The sequence below is a fragment of the Ceratosolen solmsi genome, unplaced genomic scaffold (genome assembly GCF_000503995.2).
Source record: "Ceratosolen solmsi marchali unplaced genomic scaffold, CerSol_1.0 scaffold1, whole genome shotgun sequence".
Taxonomy (NCBI): Eukaryota; Metazoa; Arthropoda; class Insecta; order Hymenoptera; family Agaonidae; genus Ceratosolen; species Ceratosolen solmsi.
The window spans coordinates 281701-292036 of NW_011948415.1; positions in this window are offsets into that span (position 1 = coordinate 281701).

Genomic DNA, 10336 nt, shown 5'->3' on the forward strand with positions numbered 1-10336 from the left:
CAAAGATTACGCGAAGGTATGACGCCGGGCAACAGTGACATGACAATGACTAAGCGATAATTACGTATTATATGGTAAAAGATCAACGCGTGCTATTCGCTGACAATAATAGGCTATCGGCGAATCGCAACAGTGCAGTTTACGTTGTATTTTTCATTTTCGCTTCGAGTTTGCTTCGAGTAAAAGCATCGTAATCCTTATCTTGTTTATTTTTCTTGGTGCACGACTATGGAGGAAGCGATGTCGCCTGGATTCAAGCCAGATGTTGACAGAGTCTGTTCCAAGCGTCTTCCACTCTTTGGGCATATTACTCTTCTGTATTTAAAGATTTATTCTTTTATGATCATTAATCATACCTCTGGCATCTTTATCGAAGAAACGTCTCCTCTCCTAATTTTTGGATCGACTGTCATTAGGCAAATGAATAAATGGTAACAAAAAAATTATCATCACGTTCGTTCAGTTACTCCCATGGCAACGTATTTATCCTCATAGGGAATGTCGTTGAAACGTGTGTCAACCTGGATTAGTCACAAGCGTAAATGGTTATAAAAATTTTTGTTGTCGAGTACCGTAACAATACGATCACTCGTCGTAACGCGATAAGAATTTTTTTTACCATAATATTGGAATCGATCGTGTCTGGAAATTTTATCACCTCAATTCAAAAACGCTACACACAATTATTCTGCAACACAATACTTCCCAAATAATGTGCCAGTACGTGCAAATAAACGTCGAATAAGAGAGAGACAGAGAGAGACAGAGAGAGACAGAGAGAGAGAGAGAGAGACAGAGAGAGACAGAGAGAGACAGAGAGAGAGAGAGAGAGAGAGAGAGAGACAGAGAGAGAGAGAGAGAAATAAAAGAGTTAAAAAAAAGATTTGGCCACTAGTTCTCAACTTGAAGGGAAAAGCATTGACGCAACCAGTATGATAAATTAATATAAATTATGAAGATGCTATTATGAAGATATTTCTCGACTTCAAAGATTCCAGAAATAAAATTGCGCACAAGGGCCTCCTAGTCTGCGTGCGTTATATTTAATCCCTCCAACGTCGGTCTAGACTCAAACATCTACGTCCAAATACACGTGTGGAGTTTAAAAACAGAGGGCGCTCTTCCTCTTCCAGGCAATTTGAATTCAATTTCCTTTTTCCCTCAATAAATAAAATTATCATTGCTTTAGAGATGGGAAACAATGTAATTGCCAAGCAGGACGGCGCGCGCTTAATTCTAAGCGAGAATCTCTCACGGCTTCCTTCTCCTTCCTTCGCAGATTAGTTCTCCGTCGTATATTTATTGCTCGTGGCGCGGACCCGAGGAAAATATTTTCAAGTGTAATGGCCGTCAATAACGGTAACTCTTAATTAAACTCAATAAAGAAGCCGTCCCGAGGTGTTAAGATTCGCGCTAAGGCTCATTACTATTACCATCTCATAGTCGTGTCGTTCTAATTCATGTCGTACGTATCGCTCGAGGCGGTGCCTCGCTACTGCCTTTTAAATGTCTCCACTCGACTCGCATCTCAGCTCGGGTGTCGATCGAATCTCCACGTACCTTTCGTCAAGGAACTCTGTCTCTCGCTCTCTGTCTCTATCTCTGTCTCTATCTCTGGGGTCGCAGACATTCCTAGAGCATCTAGTGCGCCGCGATTTATTTATCGCCCCCTGCTAATGCATCGACAAACCCAACGGTTATGGCTTTTCTTATTGACGGCCAATTAATATCGGATACTCGCGATTGGCTTTTTTTTTTTTTTTTTTTTTATCGCGTGTCATTACTCCGGGACAACTTCTAAAAGGATGACTGTGTCGCAAGGCATTTTTGTTACTAATTTGACGATTAATGAGCGCGAGCGCTCGTAATTTTATATTTTAGCGTGTGATAAATTGTCGATGAATAATGTATCCGCGAGCGTATCAAGATTATAAATATTTCATACACAATAATTAAGTGCGGCTTTTTTGCCGCGCTCCGTGCAACTCGTAGAGCACGAATTTCAAGCAATCGTTATCCTATACCAATTTCGTACATTCATAGCGCACGTACCTTCTTTAGCCACTAGAGCACGAACGGAGAATATTCAAAGATATCCACAAACAAAAACGCAATCTGATAATTACTACCGGAATACACTCGCCGCACAATTACATCGATACGTGATTTAATAGGATAAAAAGCGACCGACAGCAACTTCCGATCGCTTTATAATTGCATGAACGGAAAAAGTCCGGCGACGGATAATTTATAAAATAATAATAAATAAAAATGGAGAGCTCGAGGATCGAAGTGGCGCGTACGCGGAGCCGAAACCCTTTATGTTTCTTTCTGCGCAGCGAACCGTATACGTCGAGATAAACGAGAATAAGTACTCGGGAGAAGCTGGAGAGGTTGCAAAAAGCAGCGACAGAGCTTCGAAATCCATCGCACTCGGGGAATTCAGTGGCGCGCTTATGTACAAGCGCACACGCGGGAAAAGTCTCTCTCTCTCTCTCTCTCTCTCTCTCTCTCTCTGTATATCCCTGCTACTGTAAGCGAGGAGCGTTATTCGGTACTCGGCTTTGAATCATTTAGGCTTCTAAGACAGAAATCGTGTACATCGCGGGATACCTCTTTCGCCCCGGCCCCCCGCACACACACACACACACACCCTCCCCACACATAAATCTCTCACTCGTTCATTCGAGTAATTATATTCCTGCCCTTGATTTTCGACCATTTTACGGGCTAAAATGATCGGTGAATATTTCAGATGAGCGAGCAAGACAGCTCATAAGGCAGGCGATTATTCTTTCAGGATACAGCAGTCGGGGTCCTTTGTTTTTGACGAGAGCGGAGATTACGAATTTAAGTCCTTGAGTGTTTAGATTTTATGCTTCATGTTCGACGTCAATGTTCCAGAGCTTTGCCAAAGCGTATTAATAGGTAAAATGTAGGAACTTTGCATCTGTCCGCGTGTCTCGTTCTCTTTTTATCGATAATGACGACGACGACGACGATGAGTGCAAACATTTTTAATCAATGATTTTAATATTACCGTCCTTTCATCATAAAAAATGAATAATTCCGATTATCGTTATTATTCATTATAATTGTTGTTTTATCCCGTAGGCCGTCTTTAGTGTTCTGAAAAAAAAAAAAAAAAAAAAAAAAAAATCTATATAAAACCCGTTTGATAGATCGCAACAGAGGTAACTTTTACGTCGATAAGTAAAAGTTGAGTGTATCGTAGCTGCGATTATCTGTAAAAATCCACTAAAACTCGCTCGATATAGAAATTTCATTAGAGCATCATTTTATATTTATCATGCCTAAGAATATTCTGAAATAATTATAAAATGCCTTTGTAATGTATTTTTTAAATTAACCATCGTGGATTGAGGTAAATTTTTTTCTTATACATAAGAACGAGTTTTATGAATAGATATAAGGTATTTCGTAAAAACATTAAAATATTGAAGGATGGATATCTCGAATGAATACGGAATGAATTGGTTTGAATAAAAAAAGATCTATTTAAATTGAAATTAAATAATAGAAATTTAGTGCTGTCTCATCGCAAAATTAGTAGTCTAAGATTACAAAAAGTTACAATTGGCCAAGGCCACGGGGTCATTAAAATATCTATCATTAGTGATTGACTTCGGTACAAAGCATTGAATCATTGTAATAAATATAAAAAGTATGTTATTACAAGGAGCCTTGTAGTGACTTGAATATTATATTTGGTGGCAATAAATGTTACGGTGGCAGAGAATTAAATGTTTGAATGACAATCAGAATTCCAATCAAACTCCAGGTCAAATTATTATACATTTATCGTAGAATTTCAACATTTCATTCAACATTCATTTTCTCATTAGTCAATTTTTTGTCATTTTTTTTTTGCGCCAAAAATTCATTATTTTTTCAATAGTTTTCAGTTTAAAAATAGTCCAATATATGGCACAATCTTCCTAATAAATTAAACTGTTTTTTTTTTTTAATATTTCAGACATTCGAGTGGCCGTGATAATGCATATTTCAGTTGAATACTTTCCATGTCAGTAGAATTTGTACTTTAGGAATTTTCGTAAAACCGACAAATAAAATTGACCAATAAAAAAAACATAACGTACAATATGAAAAAAAAAATAAGCGAATAATATTTTCAATAATAATTTTATAAACTTTTTATTTCCATTTTCAAGTAATAGAAATTCATGGTAATGCTTTTATTCTCGTTGATATGTGAATAAAAATTAGGATACAATTTTTGTTTTTTTACTGCAAGTAAAGATTTAATGTAAAATTTATAAATCAGATCGCCGAGTCGATCATAAGTTTTTTTTATTACGATTTATCTGCTCTACCAACATGTGTTTACAACATCACCAAAACTGTTAATCTTGAATGTTTTGCTGATAGTACGATAATAGAATTCATTAAATTGATCCACAAAGTTTTTACGCGAAATTTATAATATCTATAAGATCATCGACACTCGTCGAGATTATTGATTCGTTTCTTCTATAATTTGAATAATTTTCCAAAAACGCTCCAATATCCAAACTCGAAAAATCATAACATAAAATGATAACAACCAATGTGAAACCGAGCTTAATTCATATTTCCTATCTGATAGTTCTTCAATATTCTTAATTATTGAAAAATTTCATAATTATCAATGATTAGTCATAGAGAGTCTTTATACACTGTTGAGCAGCAATTTGCAGAATCAAGTGAAATTGCATCCTATATAGTGTTCAATTTAATTGTTAATATAAATGAATCCTCGCTATCTATTAATAATCCTTCATTAGAAAAAGGACGTTGAAAAAATCCTATCGGGCATGAATTAGGGCGTATTTGAAAATGACAAGGCAATTTTACGTTGCTTGGACCTTCCAATCTTATATAAGAAGAACAATGCCAGAGTAGTTAAAGGTGCCTCGATCGACTCATTCCTAAGCGAAAAAAAAAAATGAATAGATATTTTTTTGGCGCAGTTTGTCCATGGAAGTCCGATCACCTCGGCTTCCAGGAACTTCGACAAATCCAAATTTCCCGAAGATGAGGACCGAGGCCCTTGAGCACACGGGACTTCCTCCGAGAAATCCCATACCCAGGCGCGCATCCCCGTAGCCTAAGGAAATGCCACCGGCGTAACTTGGCATTCCTCCTTCTTGGAGCGCTCGCGTTCCATCGACGAATGTCCACTGGCTATCTCCTCCAACTCTACCTCGGCTCTGCGAATCTTCTCTCCGAGCGCTTGACAACTCGAACGAAACGGAGTCACGGAGAGAGAGAGAGACAGCGCGATATTCGGAGAGAGAAAGGAAGGAAGAGGGTGAAAGGATGGGAGAAGGAGGAGCGCATGGATGCATATTCGGACGCGTAAGTTTATTCCGACACGTCCTGAGGGATATCACCATCGACTGTGTCTCCCCCTCATCCCTCCGTGCGTTACCCTTTCTCTTACTGCGACGTGTCACGAGTGCCGTAGTTTTGCACATAAATCTGAGATAGAGAAAAGATGGAGAGAGAGAGAGAGAGAGAGAGAGAGAGAGAGATAGTGAGAGAGTGAGAGTGAGAGTGAGAGCGAGATACCGGTCGGCGGCCTCGCGGGACGCGCGGACTCTTTTCTTTATTGGACCGTCGAGAGAATCTCTTCCCCTGTCCTCTCGCTCGCGAATAACGAGATTGTCGGTAGACGCGCGGACTTCTATCCCCTCCACCTCAAGTCTACACGGCAGCTTTGATCACCTTAAGAGATAGACACACAGACAGATACTGAGAGAGAGAGAGAGAGAGAGAGAGAGAGAGAGAACATGCACGTGGGAGGCCGAACAGTGGTCGGATGCTTTTTAATAATGGAGAGATTTCTTGTCTCCGCTTGTCAGAATTTTACGTCACGTTCAGCAACTGCTAATGGAGATAAACTAACACTCAGCCGAGTTAGTCGTTAGTGCTCTGTTTTAACGCGCTATGGCCCCGTGACGATGTAACTCATTTTGAATTTGACGCATGCGTTGTACGTGGAAATATAGGTGATGTCGCGCTTTCCATTCTCTCTAATGGCAAAGCGCCATTGCAAGCATCTTTTTCATAAGAACTTTAATTATTATCTTACGATCAAATGGAGAAATGCTATTTCAGCTAAAGAAATACTAATTAACTGTAAGAGATTTGTTAAAATTGTTATTTATAATTATTTTCGTGGTCGATATCGAACGATATTGGCTTGCATTTAACATCAGATTGTCTTCACATAGGCACCAAAGTATTTTTAAACTTATGATAAACAAGCTTAAAATGTGATAAATTTTATTTTTCATCTCGTATAATGAACATACTAATTCAGATTTCGCTCCATTCATTTTTTTACAAAATAACCTTAAAGTTTGTAAATAATAATAATTCTATTCGCATCTTCCCGCGAAGATGATGTAGGAAAATTTCAATTTTTTGATTACCTTTGCCTTTATTTTTTTTTTTTTTTTTTTCGAGCATTTCGAGAAATATGATATGCCTTTATGCTTTTTAAAGCCTAAAATATGGCGATACTAAAAAAAGAGTTTCAATTTTTATAAATAATGTGCTCGTGTCAATGTCCTCGATTCTTGCGACATAAAACGTGTTATTCTAAATGTTCTTTTGTCAAAAATAAGATAAAAAGAACATGATGAGTTGGGAGGATCTTGTTGGTGAACTCATTTCTAGAAAAAAGCGATACTAATAAAAAATAAAGATATAAAAATTATAATGAAAAAAGTACGGGCTTACTTTGACTGTATATTTCGTTATATTAAAATTGACAAACTTTTTACTATTCATCATGAGCTTGATTATTGCAGATTTAATTTATAACTATTTTATTATAATGTACCTTTATCGATATTTATGAACTTTTATGACGCACATAAATATTTATGAATGCAAATGTTGTTTATTCGAGCAGCGATTTGTAAAAAATGGTTATTTCTTTTTTTTTTTTTTTCTTCTTCTTCTTTTTCTTTTTTGATGAATGAATGTAATGCTCAATGTAATTACCTTGATTAGACTTAAGGAATGGGAACAAGGTGGCGCGTTAAATTCAGAGGCAAAGCAACAAAAGAATAGTAATTCCTATAATGACTTCAATAAAGTAAAATTCTTTGCTTGATTAATGACTCGAGGCATTATTAAATGTTGCGTTATTAAATGTAGTCGCGAATAATGTTTGCTCGGTAAGGGGGAATATTATAATGTATTTAGGTCAATCTGTGTGTATTGCTTTTTCGCCCTATCGCATGAATGTCCATATTTCAAATGGACGGCTAATCGAAATTTATTACCATTGCTTGGAAAATTTCGGAAAGTAGTCGATGCTCATTCATCAAATACCTTCCTCTTACAAAGAAAGGTCCCACGTATCTACTTATTTACTCAAATGCAAAATTAAATGTCTTCTCGATCTCGGGCGTCCAATATTTTTTTTCGAATTTTACCTTCGCGCTGAACGCATTATTTATCTACATACATATCCCCCTTTGTAAATCCACCGATTGGCAACTTGCATCTCTGGCGTATTTAGGACTTTATAGGCCTGATCCTTATGAACATCCTCATTTCTTGATTAAATTTTGTAATTGTGCGGTATTACCAGGTATGACAAATAATACGAAAGGGTTGTGGAATTGGTATGCCTGCGTTTTTACACGAAATGCGTAAAAATGCCGGGACGGTACGACGATCCGTCCAGAGATGGCGGTGCACTAGCTAAATCCTGAAGAAGCTCCCTTCTTTTTTACTTTATGTAAAGTCCAATATTGGCCGTAATCGATCTTTTACTATTGGCTTGGCCATTTCGCCAAAGCGAAACTTTAATATTTAGATAAATGAAGCTGCGTTTCCTTTTCTTCATTATTTTTTTTGTTTTTTTTTTTCTTGGTTTTTTTTTTTTTTTTTTTTTTTTTTTTTGGGAAAAGCAACGCTTTGCGATGCGTGGCATACGACAACACAGGTAATTAAATTTTTTTTATAATTTTACTTAATAATTATGGTATAAAATCTTAACGATTATAAATTCGATGGTCAAAATCGGCTAAGGCTTTTAAAAGTTAAATTATTAAATAAGAGAGCGATTGTGACAATCTCATAAATTTTTTACATCAGTTGTATATCACGTCTATTATTTTAAATACCAAATAAAATACTTTTATTACAACGTAAAAGTTTTATCGCACATTATAAGAAATATATATATATATATATATATATATATATATAACTGTGGGGCGATAGCGTGTGTTTGTGTAAATTATAATTCTAAATATATGATTACAGTATTTTTTCTGCGTAAAATATATATTTCCAATTATAATAATTTACGTAAATTATGTGTCATGTTTTTGTAAAATCTTATAAATATAATGTATATAATAATAATACCCAGTGATCACGATTGCTATTCACACGTGGTTACGCATTAGAAAATTTAGGGCACGGTGATTTTTAATAAAAGGACAATGTGCTCGGATACTGGATTAGTAAGCATTTCTTTTCGTTCAAGGAATTTTCCAATTAACTCCCCGAATGGCTATTTCAGTTTCGATGTAGCACAAGCATGGCGCTCCCTTTTAAAATTTTGACTTTCCTCATGACGCGGAAAATGACATTCTGGCTTCTCCGTCTCTCCCTCTCTTTCATTCTCCCCCTCCAACTTCCCCCTCTCTCAATCTCTCTCTCTCTCTCTCTCTCTCTCTCTCTATCTATCTCTCTATCTCTATATTCCTTAGGATATGAGCATTATGTGGTCTAGTCCCTATTAATGTTCACAGACAAATTGGCTGCGTGTACGGGCAGCTCGTCTTAGTTTCAGAATCAGAAGAGCGAGGATTACAAGTCAGGAATTTCATCTCTTAGTTTTGCTCTCCCCTCCACCAAGACATTGCTACACCATACACTGTAGCCTACTATGGCACCATAATTACAGTCTAGAGTGCGGATAGGCATCCAGCCTCTTTTACTTCTGTTGCGATGCGCATCGAAATGTTAAATCGATGTCGCTTTGCTACGTTATATGGCGCGTCCTTGCTATTAATAATGCGCGTTGTTTAAGGCGATACAAGCTAAAAAGCGTTAGTAGCTACCAGATTAATCAATACGATAGTTGAACTTTATCGTCTACATAACTTTGCGCTCATGAATTATCCAATTGTTTTTCCATGAATATTGGAAATCCGTTATAAATACGGATGGCTGATCGATCAATAATATGTATTCTCGTATTTATTGACAAAATTATTCTGTCAATCTACGACATTTACGCATCGATGGATTAATTTATAATACGAATATAAATTAAATAATTTGAAAAAAAAAAAAAAATACAAACAATAAAACAAATAAAAATCTATATAAGCAGCGGGTAAATATTTGCCTGTGCAGAATATATTTTATTCAATGTATATATTTATGTAATGAATTTGAATTGTGATATTTGACTAATTGAATTTAAAGTTTAGGGCATAGATGGCAGGTTCGAAGGCTTCCGATATGAGGAGTTTTCTAATTTCGATCAACGCACCACTGCCAACGCGATCAATCTCTTCGCAAACGAAATCAACGGTCGGCCGCATCGGAAATAAATGTAAGGGCGTCAGTGGCATTAGATGACGCTTCTGATGTATTTACAGAGCTCCGTTAAATTACAAAATAATATGAAAAACACAAACATAGTTATAATAATAATAATAATAATAATAGTAGCAGTAGTAGTAGTAGCGATGGTAGTAGTAGTTGTTGTTGTTGTAAATGTAATAGAAAAAACGAGAGAATTGGATAAGTAGAAGAAAAAAAATGAAAATGAAATATGCGGGATGGAAGAAAAGAAGGAAAGCGCAGCTAAAGCAAGCCTCGACTTTATCGGAGCCACTTTAAAATTTATCAAGTACGACCCACTGCATAAAATTTATAGCGCACATACGTCTCGGCCGCGATATTTTCCTTTTTCCATCCTGGGAGCCAAGTGCGCGCGCGTGACTCGAAATTGACAAATCCTAAGCGCTCGTAACTATGAATAAACAATGAGGGACGGGCGCGAGCGCGCGAGAGTCGGCGGCAGATTCCCAAAAAAGTGAAATATCGGCAAAACGCAAGATGGGGGGGGGGGGGGGGGGGGGGGTGGGTTATAAGCGTCAAGCTGCAAGAAATGAGAGACTCGGGCCTCTACGTGGCACCCGTAGGTGTGTGTACCTTATAAATGAGCCCGGCACCGAGGGGCTCCGAGGGGTGCAGACGACATGCATTAATAATTATAGCTTTCTATGCACAAGCTCTCGCATTCTCTCACTCTTACTCTCGCTCTCTT